This window comes from Fukomys damarensis, unplaced genomic scaffold, assembly GCF_012274545.1.
Source record: "Fukomys damarensis isolate Sample0158 unplaced genomic scaffold, DMR_v1.0_HiC HiC_scaffold_18, whole genome shotgun sequence".
Lineage (NCBI taxonomy): Eukaryota > Metazoa > Chordata > Mammalia > Rodentia > Bathyergidae > Fukomys > Fukomys damarensis.
The window spans coordinates 784170-799077 of NW_022900930.1; the positions used below are offsets into that span (position 1 = coordinate 784170).

Genomic DNA, 14908 nt, shown 5'->3' on the forward strand with positions numbered 1-14908 from the left:
CGGGCGCCGAGGAACGGGAGCCAAGGGCTGGAGCCCGGGCAGCCTCCTCTGCCCGCCCAGGGCTAAGACGTGGTCCGCTTCCCTGCTTTTGTGGCCAGGTCCCGGCGATGAAAAGAACACAGGAAAGGAAGAAGTGTGCGACCCGGAGAGCGAGGGCCCGTCTATGAGAAATGCACAGTCTACCTGAAAAACGAAACGTAACATCTGCGTTGTTTTATTTTATAAATATAACCCCTGGGTTCATCCCCACTGCAATTCTAGGCACTTGTTTTGTGCATACATTAAAATTTGTATTACAAAATGACATGTAGTTGCTATTGAAAAATGTGAAAAGTATTTGAAAGAAGAAAAGTAATATTAGTGATTATCTCACCATTCAGTTTAAGTCCTGTTTACCTTTTAGGGCATACATTTCTAGGTTTGAAGTAATCCTTCAGATTAGTTTCTTTTATTGGTCGTGGTTGTTTGCCGTTTTACAAAATCAGTGTAAATCTTAAGTAATGCTTACTAAACGTGTGTATTTCTTTTTTGTGAATTTCCTACTCACATCTTCTGTTTAATTTCCTTAGGGCAGTTGTCTTAGTAACTTACTGTTGGGACACGATACCCAACATCCACAATTTAAAGGAGGTTTATCTGAGCTCATGGTTTTTAGGCTTCAGCTCCTAGTCCTCCAGCTCCTGGCTGAAAGGGTATGCTGGAAAGGTCTGGGGTAAGAGAGTTACTTAAGTCATGGTGCTCAGAAAGCCAAAGAGGAAGGAGGAGCTGGGGAGGGAGACACATCATCCCAGCCCCCCCCACCTGCCTCTAAACTGAGTCCCACCTCCTAACAGCAAGTAGGTCACCTGTAGCATCAACCACCTCACGCAAGCCCAACTCTACGCATGAGACTTGGGTAGGACGTTTCAGAACCAAACCACGACAGGGGGATTTCTTAATTTGTTAGATCGTTAGATATTACTACAGTACTTACTCTTTTGTACAGTTTTGTAAAAAACTATAAATTTTGTAGTTTTTCTAATTTGTTTCTTGCCTTATAACTTTATTCCTGCAGCTTAATTCTCACCTATTTAGACTTACAACTTCCCTAGTTTTCCCTCCATTCATATTTCCGTCGTATTGATATTTTTCCCTATCAAATCGCTACTCCAGGATATATTCAGATTACTTTGTTCTGGAGAATTATTATTCCTCACTAAATCAAAATGTTTTAATTCATCCCCACATTTTGAAAGTTACGAATGTAAGGAATTATGAGATCATTTTTATAAGTACTATGAACACCATGTAAAATGTCTTAGAGAACTCTTGATGCTTTTCCAGTCAGCTTCTCCTGAACTTCCTCTCATCACAGCACATGGCACTTTGATCTGTTCTGCTGTCAGGCCAAACCTTAGCAGTCTTTCTTAACTGCTTCCCTTTTATGCCCCAGTCTGTCAGCGGGTTCCTGCCTGTTTTGTCTCCAGAACACCTTGGCCTTCAGTCTCTGCAGGTTTCTGCAGAGTCAATCAACCATGGGTTGCCATATCCTGAATAAAACTGTGTTGTCTTAAACATAATCCATATTTTTCTTGTTTTTAATTCCCTAAACAATAATTCTACGTAAGTAACATGTACACTATATCAGATATAAGAAACTAGACGTGACTTAAAATACATGACAGAAGGTTCATAGATTGTGTGTAAACACTAAGCCATTTTAGTAAGGGACTTGAGTGTCTCCTGGCTTTGGTATTCTTGTGGGGGGGGTACTGGAACAATACCCCATGGGTATGGAGAAGACCACACCTTCTGAGTCCGAGTCCCTCTCACTGCCTCCATCCAGTGTGGTCTGCCTACCGTGGTCTCCTGAGCTACTGCCATGCCCTCACCAGTCGGCTCCCTACTTCTGCTCTGGTCCCCTCCCGACTAGTCAAGGATAAGAGTAATCCTTTAAAGATGTAATGCCAAAGTGCATCGCATTTATTAAAATACCCTCTCCCTGCATCTCGAATGAAATCCAAACTCCTTTCTATGTCCCAGAAGGCCTGATATGATCCTAATATAATCCTGCCTGCTCTGTTTTACTGCCTGCCACTTTTCTCTACGACACCCATGTCACTAGTAGCACACACGTGTACCTGCTTCAGGCTGCGTTCTGTGTGACCCTTTGGCTGCCTTCTTCTCACTACACAAGTCTCAACCCCGTAGTCACATCTGTGTCACGCTCCTGAGCAATGACCAGACATTCTTTTCCATTACCGTGCTTTATTTTCTTCATAGCACCTAACACTATTTGAAACTTCCAGGTTTGTTACTTGTTATTATGTACTCCATGCTTACCCCTCCTCTCACCAACACTCAGTGCAAACTCCTTGAGTGCAGGGACTTAATTTTTGTTTGTCACATAATAAGCACACGCTGATCTGGGTGCTGTGTTTACAGCAACCGACAGGCCAAATCTATGGTGTATCTATGGGTGTCAGGTGATAACAGCATTAAAACCAGCCAAGGGCCTGTGGGTATGGCTTAGCTGTGGAGCATGTGAGGTCCAAGATTCAATCCCCACCATCACAAACGCAAAACAAGACAAAATAACAAAGTTATAAGAGCAGCCCCTGAAAGATGGGTAAGCATGGGTTCTAGCTTAGAGAGGATGGCTAGGACGGTCCTCTCTGATACGGCTGCCTATGAACAGAGATGTGAGTGAAAAGCAAAGGAGCTGTGAAGGCGTGGAGGGGAGGTAGTTCAGGCACAAGAAGCCGCAAGGATAGCTCCAAGCCTGAAAGGGGAACATTCCGCACAAACTGGGAAAGTATTGTCACCCTCCGACCCAATGGTAACACTGAGGCAACTTATTTAGAATGAGCTGCTTTGACTCAAGGAAGTAAAATAGTATGGGTGACGACAGTGAGCAAGGGTGAGAGTGGCACAGCAGGGGTCAGAGGTGGCAGCAATGTGAGAGTAGAAGATGGTGCAGGTACATGGTGGAGCCCAGGTTCCTGGAACTTTGGATTTTACTTGAGGCGAAGTGTAATCTTTGGGAGGTTTTGAGCAGAGAAATGACTTGATCCAACGTAGGTTTCAAAATATTCTGGCTGAGGTGGGGAGCAGTGACATGCCACGAGTAGGGAGCAAGCCAGGAGGCCACTGCCGTGGTCCCGGCAGGAGATGACGGCTCAGGCTGGGAGACATCAAAGGAGACAGCAAGAATTCAGGTCTGGGCCAGGGATTTCGCTCAGTGGTTCTGATGCCTGCTTCGCAAGTGCAAGGTCCTGAGTTCAATCTCTGGTATAAAAAAAAAAAATCAAGAATTCAGGTCTGGATATGTTTTGAATGCTGAAACAATAGGACTCACAATTTGGACAGGGCAGGGGCTGAGAGAAAGGCAGGGGTGACTTCATGGCTGTTTGAGTCACTAGAAGAATGTAGCTGCCATTTATGAAGATGGGAAGACAGAGTAAGTCTGGGAGGGAAAATCAAAAGTGAGCTTTAGGAATATGAGACGTCTGTTAGTCCAGTTGATGAAGCAGTTGGGTATACTCCGGAGAGCAGGAGGCAGGTCTGAGCTAGAGGTATACATTTGAAACCATCTGCAACTATGTGGCATTTAAACCTCTGCGGCAGAACTAAATTACACCCTGGGAGTAAAAAGCATCTTTACAGAAAAAAGAAATCTGGTTGGGGAGGGCAGTTTAGAGAGCAGGTGAGGATCATGGAATCAGCTGAGAACAGAGGAAGAACCATCCACAGCAAGGATTACAGTAGGTAAAGAATGTTTAAAACTTCCCGTAAAGAAGAAACAGCATGGCGAAATGAACAATGTGCAGAAGCTGGGAGGGTATGAACTTAGGAGCCAAGGCCAGTGATGGAGACCAGACTTGAGTCTCTAGCAGGTTTCAAGCAGCGTCATGACATTTCCAATTTTCTTGCAGTAATATCACTCCAGTAGCACAGTAGAGGATGCATCTCTGTTAGATGGGAGGAATTAGTAAGTATTCTAAAAACAAGGACACTATTTAAAAAACTAAGGCAAGAGAGCACAAGCAAGGGAAAGTTTAATTAGGAGGGGAAAAATAGGTGGGTCTTGAATGATAAAAGCAAGGAAGATGAAAGACATTAGCATGATCAGAGCTGAGTTTGGATCTCAAATCAGAGGCCTTGTTTTGGAGGCTTGATGCCCAGGGAGGTACTGTCAAGCAGCACTGGGGCCTCCTGGGAGGCTTTTCCGTATTAGGAGTGTGCTCCCAAAGGGCTTAGGGACTCCAGTCTCCTCCTCTCTCTCTGCTCCCTAGACATAAGGTAAGTGGTTTTGCTTCACTGGGATGTGCTGCCTTGCCCAAAGCAATAGAAGCAGTGATCACCAACCAGCACCTCCAACTGTGGGCCAAAATAACCCTTTTCTTTCTCTCTCTCTCTTTCTTTCTTTTTCTTTCTTTCTTTTTTTTCTTGAGACAGGGTCTCACTTTTTTTAAAAAAGAAAAACAATGTATGCATTAAATGACAACAATGTAATGGTACACACACACACACACCCACACACACACACAAATAGGTGATACAATGAAGTTTCATGAAGCAGCACCCGCTTGTCATGAGGCATTGTGAAGCATGAACCTATGTACACGTCAATTTTACCAGAAGTAAGTGTGATCAGCTGCCAACATTTAAATGGCTGTGAATCTAACTTCAGTTGTCCAAAAAATTACTACAGTTTGATCTGGAGGGTTAACATGCCCTGGTAGACCACACAGACAGATGCTTCAAATGTTAACAATTATGATGTGCTTCAACATTAAATAATTGGAATTCTTCAGAAAATGACTTGCACACTCAAGAATGAACATTTGGGGGGGGTACTGGAGATCGAACTCAGAATCTTGCGCTTGCGAGGCAGGCAGTGGAACCACTGAGCTAAATCCCCAGCCCCAAGAATGAATTTTTTTTTTTTTACACAAAAAGCTTATCAAGAGTAAGAAAGTGGCTCAGAAACCAGTTTTCTAAATATATTTCCATACAAAATGTATACATTTCCATACAAACTTCAAGATAAAATTATCACATCCTTGTACAGTACTCTTTAAACAAGAATTAATGACATAGTATGTGAAAACAGCAACACCACAATTGAGCCATGGTACTTGTATAATGAAACATTAGGACAATCTTGGAACAGGCAAGTAAAATACTCAGAAGGCTGAATCATGGTTGCACATCATGATTTCAACGGTGACTTGCACACTATGAGGCAGTGTAAGGACCAAGTTTTCAGGTCTAGGTGGGCTCCCTCTGTGCTCCTTGCCCAGAACAGAGCTGCAAAAATTCTATTCTGTATAATTCCATCCTGTATGACAGTCTCCCTGTGTTCTGTTCCTCTTTTTAGGGCAAGCTGTCTTAGGCCATTTCCACCTTGTTTCTGTTCCTCTTTTTATGATCTAAAGATGAATTCTCCCTGCTTAAGATAATCAATGTTCTTTATAAGGAGGAACTGATTTAGCCAACATAGGTATTAGTCACTGCTTACATAGGTAGCCACTGCTGATATAGGCATTAGTCACTGCTTACATATGTAGTCTTTGTTAATTATATAATTTGTTTAATCAAATGTTCTTTAAAATGAGGAATTGATTCTGTGAATGTAGGCATTAGTAATTTTCCAGTAAGTGCCCTCCCAGTACCCCTCAAATATCCAAGAGTAAGAAAAAGATAAAAATAGCATCTATAAGAAGGAAGAGTGTGGCAGTCCAGCTGTCACAACATGAACGTACCTGAGTTGGGGAGGATTGAGAAAGGACAGCACACTCAATAGTGTGGAGACAAGAGGTCTGGTTTATTTCATAGAAACAGCTCCTTTTAAAGGCACACCAACAGGAAGCACCAAGCAACTATTTGTATGCAAAGACTGGATTTTCTGACTCTTGCGGAGAAGATCAGATTTTTGGCTATCTGAGTTCCTCCCATCACAAGGTCAAAGAACAAACAAATTTAACAAGGTCCTTGAGCCGGGCGTGGTAGTGCACGCCTGTAATCCCGTAAAACCAATCTGGATTACACAGTGAGCTCCAGGTCAATCTCATCTGCATAGCTGAGACCCTTGTCTCAGAAAAGCCAAATAAACAAACAGCAGAGCCATAGATTGTATCAATGCCTCAAGGTAGAAGAAGTTACTTTTCCAATGTCAAATGCCAGCGGGCCATGGCTGGCACCCACAGAGAGCCTCCCCAACCCTATAAAATCCTGCCTCAAAGATGGGTCTGGGCTCTCGGCCTGAAGCCGCTGTGACGGTGACACCCGAGGGTCCAGGCTTGAGCTTGCAATAAACTCCTCTTGTAATTGCATCGGACCTGACTCCTTGGTGGTCTTTGGGGACTTTGCGACTTGGGCACAACAACAACAGAAATACCTTATGCAGATGGTTCTGTAGCAGAATGGCACCTGGTTTGCTCTTAATAGAAACAACATGTATGCAACTGACAATTTAGAGACAGACAATGGCCTTGCTTGCATGCTGAAAATCTGATTGTATCCCTCTAGTCCACACACTGTCCACTGTGCAGTCTGCTGACAAGCAAACAAATAGTGCAGGATTCATTGCAGTGAAATCTAGGCCCCTTGGCCTAACCGGTCAATTCTTGGTTGATACTGCAGTGCCATAGGGTATGACTGATACGAAGAGCCATCCTGAGAGCAGACTTGTGAAGCTGAGCAGTTCAGACGCTGAAAATTTTCTCCTCTTAGTGCCATCTTGCCACACAGATGAATTCCTTAGTATGATTCTTTCCCATAATTTCACCATCACATAGAAACATCCAACTCATCGAACTTGGAAGTTTTAGTTTTAAGCTTAGAAATGTTTTTATAGTTTCAATGAGTGTCTTCATTAGACCCTTAACTGCATCGTCCATTATTTCATAAATAATCTAGACAGCAATTTGTGGGTCACGTCTATGATAGTCTTTATCATTCTGATTTTCATCACCATCTGCTTTAGGTTTGTCAACTTTGGAGGTATCATCTTGTCCATTTTCTTGAGGTTTGTTTTTCTTCCAAAATTCTGATTCACACTGAAGTTGTTCTCGTAGTCCAGGAACCAGCCATCTTAAATATAATTTCCTCCAATGTACTATCCAACCTCAACATTTCTAATGGATTTGTCTCATAAACTTGGTTGCTACACCTGGGACAATCGTTGCGGTCTTCAAAGTGTTGCACAATACGAGTCTTATAGAAGACATGGAGACATTCCGTCACAGTAGTTGGCTTGATCAGATGCCCTTCACAGATACAGCAGGTAATGTGAGGATTAAAATCTTTCACCCAGTGTTTCCTTTGGTAGCCATTCTCAGTTAGCTGGCTTTAGTAGTTCAAAGAAGGGGACTAAGTGGATGAAAAGTCTGATCCCAGGAGCTGGTGTAGCGGTAGGATGTTCTGAGGCATGAGAACTACCACCTAGATTTATAATGAGATCGCTGATCATCACTACTTTTGGTGGCTCTGCTTTCCCTGTTTCCAAAGTCACCAAGGCCACCACCTCTGCTCCTCATCTGCAGCGCTCTAGCCTCTGAATGAGGAAAGTGGAAGAGAAACAGCACTGTCCATTACCTGGCCAGTCCCAGCCGCCATCTACCCAGTCACTGCAGGTGGGAGCACGCTGGCCCAGGGTCTCACTTTGTAGTTCAGGCTGGCCCTGAACTCACTATGTAGCTCAGGCTGGTCTTGAACACTCAGGGATCCTCCTGCCTCAGCCTCCTGAGTGCTAGGATTACAGGCCTGCACCACGACGCCCCAACCCTTTTCTTTTTATAAAGTGATTAATTCAGGTATTTGTTCAGTAACAGAATCACTGTCTGTGGCTTATGGGCTTACTGGGTGTCAATTTCATGATATTAAATTAAAACTACAGATTCGCAGGATGAGCGGATAAGAAGCCTAGTAGTGTCTTTGAGGTGTTTGGTTATGTTGCAATGGGTACACACAAAAGTTTGAAGTTTAGGGATAGAACTCCAAGTGTGGGAGCATTAGCATCAACACTACAGTCACAGTCATGAGCTTCAAACTTGGAAAAAGCTAGCATTTTCCTTCAAATTTAAAAAATACAGATTCTGTTTTGAGTACCCATGGAACACTACAGGTTTTCAGATATAAAAATAAATATAAAAATATTAAATGAAATGTTAACTAATTGAATTTTAAAAATAATATAAGCAAATATTTGATAAACTTCAAGCCAATTTATGATTTTAAAAGGATTTGGAAAGCCAGAACAGAAGAAAAAAATCTTTAACCTGATAATAATTATATTCCAGAAGCCCATGCTCTTTTGGGCAGATATTTTTTGCTGGGAACTGGCTTAGGCTATAAAACATTACTGAGTTGGCTTATGAACTAGCTATTGATTAAATTGTGAGTGTGTCCCAGGCCTATGTGACTTGCTAGATGAGCCTCGCTGGCTTGCAGAAACAGAGCTCCCTGTGCCAGCGGTCACACTGGAGACCTCAGCAACGGATGGCACTGTGACGTCTCTGACAGCAGGATGACCCTGCCGCTGCGTTTATGACTGTGTGCAGCCGTTCTCCTAGAACAAATGTTACCTAAAGAAAACACAGTTTACTCATTAACCACAACCTGTCTTTCACAGGAATGCATTGTTCCTCCTTTTCCAAGCCTGGCTCTCATCAGCACCTCAGCCCTGTTGTATCCCGTATCTGCCTTTATGCCCCCTACAATGTTGTGTGATCGGTAAGTACTGGCAAGTCCAGGGCTCATGGTCTTAGCCGTGCAGAGCGTAAATCAGCCCAGACCCCATGCAAGCAATGCTTTGCCCTTGTCTCTTACCCTCAGCACACACCGTCAGGCGATGGGGGCACAGCCGTCGGTAGGTCTCAGAAGAGGGCAAGAGTTCCACTACTGTTACCACTGTACGAACAGATCCTGAACAATGTAGTGAGGCAGGAAAAAGGAGTAAAAGGCAGAGAGAATAGAAGAGACAGAATCATAAATATTTACAGTGAAAAGTAACATATAGATGACAATGAAATCAAGATGTACTATTAAAATGAATAAAAACTTACTAAGTTTATAGTTACGATTAAATTATAAATGTTGATTTATTCCCATCTACCAGTAATAACAAAAAAAATTGTAGGAAATTATATATACGTGTGTGTGTGTGTATATATATATATATATATATATATATATTTTGGGGGGATACCAGGGATTGAATTTGGGACCTTGTACTTGCAAGGCAGGCAGCAGAACCATGGAGCTAAATCCCTGGCCTGAAAATAAAATATATTGATAATATTGCCTAAGTCAGCAAGAGAAGAGAACCATCAAAGTTTAGGGATTAATTTTTTAATGTACAATATCCAGAAGGGTAAAATCTTCACTCAATGTAAAAGCTTTAAAAGAAGACTTGAATACACAGACACATGACAAAGGTGAAGCTCGCAGCTACAACAGTGGGGAAAGAAGTTAGACACAAGAGTGGTGCCACAGGACCCCATCTACACGAAGCTCAAACAGGCGAAACATCTTGGGCGACAGCAGTCAGAATACCAGTTCCTTTTGGTGGGGGGGTATCACCTAGGAGGAAAAGGTCCAAGTGCATTTCATGAGCATTTGGCTCAACCCCTCAGCAGTGACTGCTTCCAGATCACCTCCTCTCCCTCAATCCATGTTTATGGTTTCTGAATCATTTCTGAGTGTTCTCTATGGGCTGGCATCTAAAGAAAAGGCTGTAGCTTAGTTTGTGGATGGCAACACACTGAAATACAGCTGCAGCACTGATGGCCTCACCCAGGTAGCTCTGCAGGATGGCGGTAAAGAGAATCCTCCTAGATCTTATTAAAAAGCTTCTGCGCTGCAAGAGAAACCACCAACAGAGCTGAGACAACTTACAATGTGGGAAAAATCTTTGTCAGCTGTTCCTCAGACAAAGGACTACTACCTAGAATATATTAAGAAATTAAAAGTCAGACCCCCCCAAATATAAAGACCCAATTCAAAAATGGGCATCTGAAATGAACAGACATTTCTGAAAGAAGTAAAAGCAGCAAATAAACATATGAAAAAATGTTCAACATCCTGGTCATTCAAGAGATGCAGATGAAAACAGCACTGAGATTCCATCTCCAGAAAGAATGGCTGCTATCAAGAAATCAACAAATGTTGGCGGGGTTGTGGGGAGAAAGGAACCCTTTTCCATTGTTGGTGGGAGTGAGGACTGGTGCAACCACTGTGGAAATCAATATGGAGATACCTCAAAACACCAGGACAAAAATCAAGACGACAACAACAAAAACAACTAGGACTAGAGGTCCATTTGACCCAGCTATTTCTCTACTGGGCATCTTCCCAGAAGAATTAACCGTACCACAGCAATATATGTACACCCATGTTTATAGTGGCCCAGTTTGTAGTAGCTAAAGCTTGGAAGCAGGCCAAGTGCCCGTCAGTTGGAGACTGGACAAAGAAAGTGTGCTGATGTTTTTTAAAATCAAAACCGAGTACTACTCAGCCACAAAGAATGAGAAATTAGAGACATTTATAGTTAAATGGATGCACATTGAGGATATACGCTTAAGTGAAATAAATAGGACACATATGTATAAATACTGAGTAGTTTCTCTGGTATGATAAACTGAAAGTGTAAATAAGGATTAAAATGAATAGTTGATAATGTGAAATAGGAAGAAAAGGTACTAAGGGAAGGGGAAGTGGAAGGGGTAGGGTAAAGAAAAAAATACGATAGGGAATAAATGGAAACTAAGCTTTTGCAAATAGGGAGGGGTGGAGGGGTTTAAGGAAGGGCAGGAATATGGGGAAAAATAAGAACCAAGATACACCATGTAAAGATACAAGTTCCCAACGATGAATGTAAATGTATTGTATACCTAAAATGTACCAATAAAAGAATTTAGGAGAAAGAAAAGAAAACCCATCTAGCACGTAAAACTTTGAGTGGCATCTAGTTTTTCCCATTTTGTCTGAAATAAGACATAAGAAATGTGAACTACTCTGATTCATGGGCTCTTCCTAATGGATTTGGTGGATGATCATAGGATTGGAAGGAACAGGACTGAAAGATTGGTGACAATGAAGCAGAAAGAGACACCGGTCGACATCTCAGAAAAGACATAAATCGAAGACATTTATATCTTCTGTGAACGCCCACCAAGGGACATCTACTACACGGGGGGCTCTTGGTAATAAGGTCGACACCATTACGTGGGGAGTGGATGTCAGTCTTCTTCTCCAGACATCCAGGGTTTGCTCAACAGGTCATGAACAAAGCGGCCATGGGGACAGGATTGGGGGCCATGAGCAGGCTCAGCAGTACGAACTCCCTCACAAAACTGCCCCTGCTTGTGCCACTGTCATCCATCAACAGAGACTAATGCTGGGTCCACCAAAGATAGCATACAACTCCCCCAGAAGGGATCTGATGGCAGACTGAGTATATTGGATCTCTTACCAGGCAGGGGCAGATTCCCCAACTGTCATGCTTTGTTGGATTAGATACACAGCACATCTGTGCACCCACAGAACTGCATTCCCCGTAGCACTGAGCCTCATCCAGGATCTCATTTTTCAGCAAAGGAAGTGCAGCAGTTGGGTTACGCTCAGAGAGTTAACTGGACATATCACATGCGCCCACCATGCAGGAGTGCCTGGAGAACTGGAACTGGGATGGCTTAATGAAGATAGGGACAGCACCAACTGCAGCATACCATGTCTTAAAAGATGGAGTATGTGCAGTGGATCTAACGCCACCGTAAGAAGCAGATGGCCACACCTCCCACAACAATCAGAATCTATGGGTCTGCGGATCAAATGCTGACAGTGGGAGTGGCTTATCCCACTGCATATACAAAACCTCTAGAAAATTTGTTTCCCATGCTAGCAGTTTTAAACTCTGCTGGCTAGAGATGCTAGTGCTCAAGGGATGGGTCAAGACTACAATGCTGGTTCCACTGCGTTGGGAGGAGAGATGCCATTTGGGACCCCCTGCGGCAAAGGGACCAATAGACAGAAAAAAACGCTTACAGATTGGGATAACCGATCTTGGTTGACAAGGGGAACTGGATTGCTGCTACAGTCGGAGAATGATATCAGCAAGGACTGTGTCTGGATCCCAGGGGATTATCTGGGTCTCTCTGTACACACTCATGTGAACAATGGAAAGTAAGAGCAAAAATAAAAAGTTGGATGATCATGGACTCAGATTCTTTCAGGAATGACAATTTGAGTTATGCACTGGGTAAAGAATTCCAAGCTGAGGTTATTGGCTGAGGGCAAGGGAAACAGATCAATAGCTATCAGCTACAGCTTCATGGAAGACACAGATAATTACAAAGACAGGGTCTGCAGTAAGTAGTTTTCCAAATTTTTTTGTTGTGATATGTAACTGCCTATGTGTGTGTGTAACCCACTTTCTCTTTCCCGATGTTGTTTTATATACAACTTGCTGCAGATAAACTTTACAATTTGGTGTAATTCAGTTTTGTGGATAATTAATCAACTGTAGCTCTCAATGGGTACAGTGACTGCTGAGTCCATGGCTTTCTTCATTTTGGGGAAAGGACCAGTTTTTTTGCTTTTTTACTCCTAGGAAAGTTGGCTGTAAGCTGCTACGTGGAAACATAATCTTCCAGTTGTTCGGTTTAAATGTGTGTAGAAGGATGCATGTAGAAGCTGGGCAGCCAAAAAGGTGGACTGTGCTGGCCACTGACTATTTTCTCTTAAATCCAAATCCACCCTTCATTGTCTTGCTTTGACCAATGGGACGTTTTCCCCAGCCAAGTGGAGCAATGCTAAGCGTTTTCAGAGAGGAATCTGGAAAAGAGCAGTCTCCTATTCCTGGGTGTGGTGTGTTTGGGAGGCCACCTGCTGGCGTATGCTGCGGGGCAGGCCAGTCACCGGCAGTACAAGGAGGAGCTCCCACACCACACTCCCCCATAGGCAGTTTCCAAGGGAGACCCAGGCGCTGTACCTCCGCGGACCTGCAGGGGAGCCTGCGCGCACAGCGCCTCAGAGCCACGCCCTCTCCAGGGACACCCGGATCTCAGCTGGGAGCAAGCAACTCTTTGCAATCTGTTTCTTCAGACTCCTCTCCGTCAGCCACTGAGGTAGCCACTGCTATTTCCATTTTTGATTTTATTAGTACAATTTAGATTTACATAATGGTCACATCCATTGTAGGGAATTTGAACTTTTTTTTTTTGGTACTGCGGATCAAACTCGGGACCTTGCGCTTGTGAGGCAGGTGGCGGGACCACTGAGCTAAATCCCCAGCCCCACGTGATGTATTTTGATTCCTTGCTTTCCCATTGCCTTCCCCCCTTATTTATTAAAGCCCCATTTCCATATTTTCCTTTTCTCATTTTTTTTCCTTCCTTCCCACCTCCATTCACCCTTCCAGTGAATGGTTTTTTACTTTATGTTGTTATATATTTTGGTCCCTATTTACATTTTCAGTTTCTTATACCAGAGAGATGAGGCAATATTTATGAGTGTCCAATTTATTTCACTTAGGAGTATAGCTTCAAGGTGCATCCACTTAGCTGTAAATGTCTCAAACTCAACCTTCTTTATGACAGAGTAGTACTCCATTGCACAGAAAAACCACGTCTTTACCCATTCATCAGTTGATGGGCAATTGAGCTGTTTCCAAGATTTAGCTGTTACAAACTACGCCACTATAAACATGGGTGTGCATGTCACTGTGGTATAATAGCTGGGTCAAATGGGACCTCTAATCCTAGTTCTTTTAGGTATCTCCATATGGATTTCCACAGTGGTTGCACCAGTCTGCACTTCCACCAACAGTGGAGAAGGGTTCCCTTCTCTCCACAGCCCCTCCAGCAGTGGTTACTGGTTAATCTCCTGACAGCAGCCCTTCTCTCTGGAATGAGATGGAATCTCACAATGTGGGGCCATTTACATACATGTATTCTTAAGAGTGTTATTCATGTACAAGGTGCCGATTCTCTGTTGTGAAGTGTTTTTCTATTAAGCTTTCTGTGCTTTATATTTCTGACTGGACCTTGACTAAAAGAAGTATGACAATGGTACTGTAGTTATGTTAAGAACAGAAAAGGGTAGAGGCCTTGCTCAGTATATAGGAGGCCCTAAGGTCCTCAGCATGCACATTTGCACACACATGTGCATGCACACACACAATTTTTGGAGATACATACTGAAACATATATGGGTTAAGTATTATGTATTTTGTTTTTTGAGACAGGGTTTCACTATGTAGTTCAGGCTGGCCTTGAACACACTATGTAGCCCAGGCTGGCATCAAACTCACAGTGATCCTCCTGCCTCAGCCTCCCAAGTGCTGGAATTACAGACATGTGCCACCACACGCAAGAGGGAAGTGTTATATCTGAAATTTAATTCATAAATAAAAGGTGAAGTAAATTACTGAAATCTGTTGAGTTTAGGAAAATGGAATATAGTTCTTCATACTTTCGCCTATTTTTACTTAGTCGCCAAATTCTCCATCATAAAAAGTGAAAACCACCAAATATCCCAATATCCCTGGAGTCAACTGTGCCTCAGCACAGCATGGCCATGGGAACCTTCATGAATGGAGATCAGGGGCAGTTAGTGTTGGGATAATCTCCCATCTATTCTGTTCCCACTGTCCAATACTGGGGAAGAGCAGACACCTAAGACCACTGGCTCTCCCTCCGAGGTCAAAAACCCTATCAGATCTCCCCATGGGAAGAAGTATGATAGTGATAATGGCACTTACCTCTTTAGAACTGTTTACAGAACTGTTATCAACCTAAAACCCATGGTTCTAAGAAATACCATTTTTTTAAAAAAGTTTAACTTTTTTTTTTTTACACTGAAGCCTAGAATTTCTTTTTTTTTTTTTTTTTTTTTCATACTGGGGATTGAACTTGGGTCCTTG

The 14908-nt window shown here is 43.0% G+C and overlaps 1 pseudogene; it reads right to left on the reverse strand.

Annotated features, from left to right (window-relative positions):
- Positions 1-6344: 6344 nt before the first annotated feature.
- LOC104857332 overlaps positions 6345-14908 on the reverse strand; it is a 9605-nt pseudogene continuing 1041 nt past the window's right edge.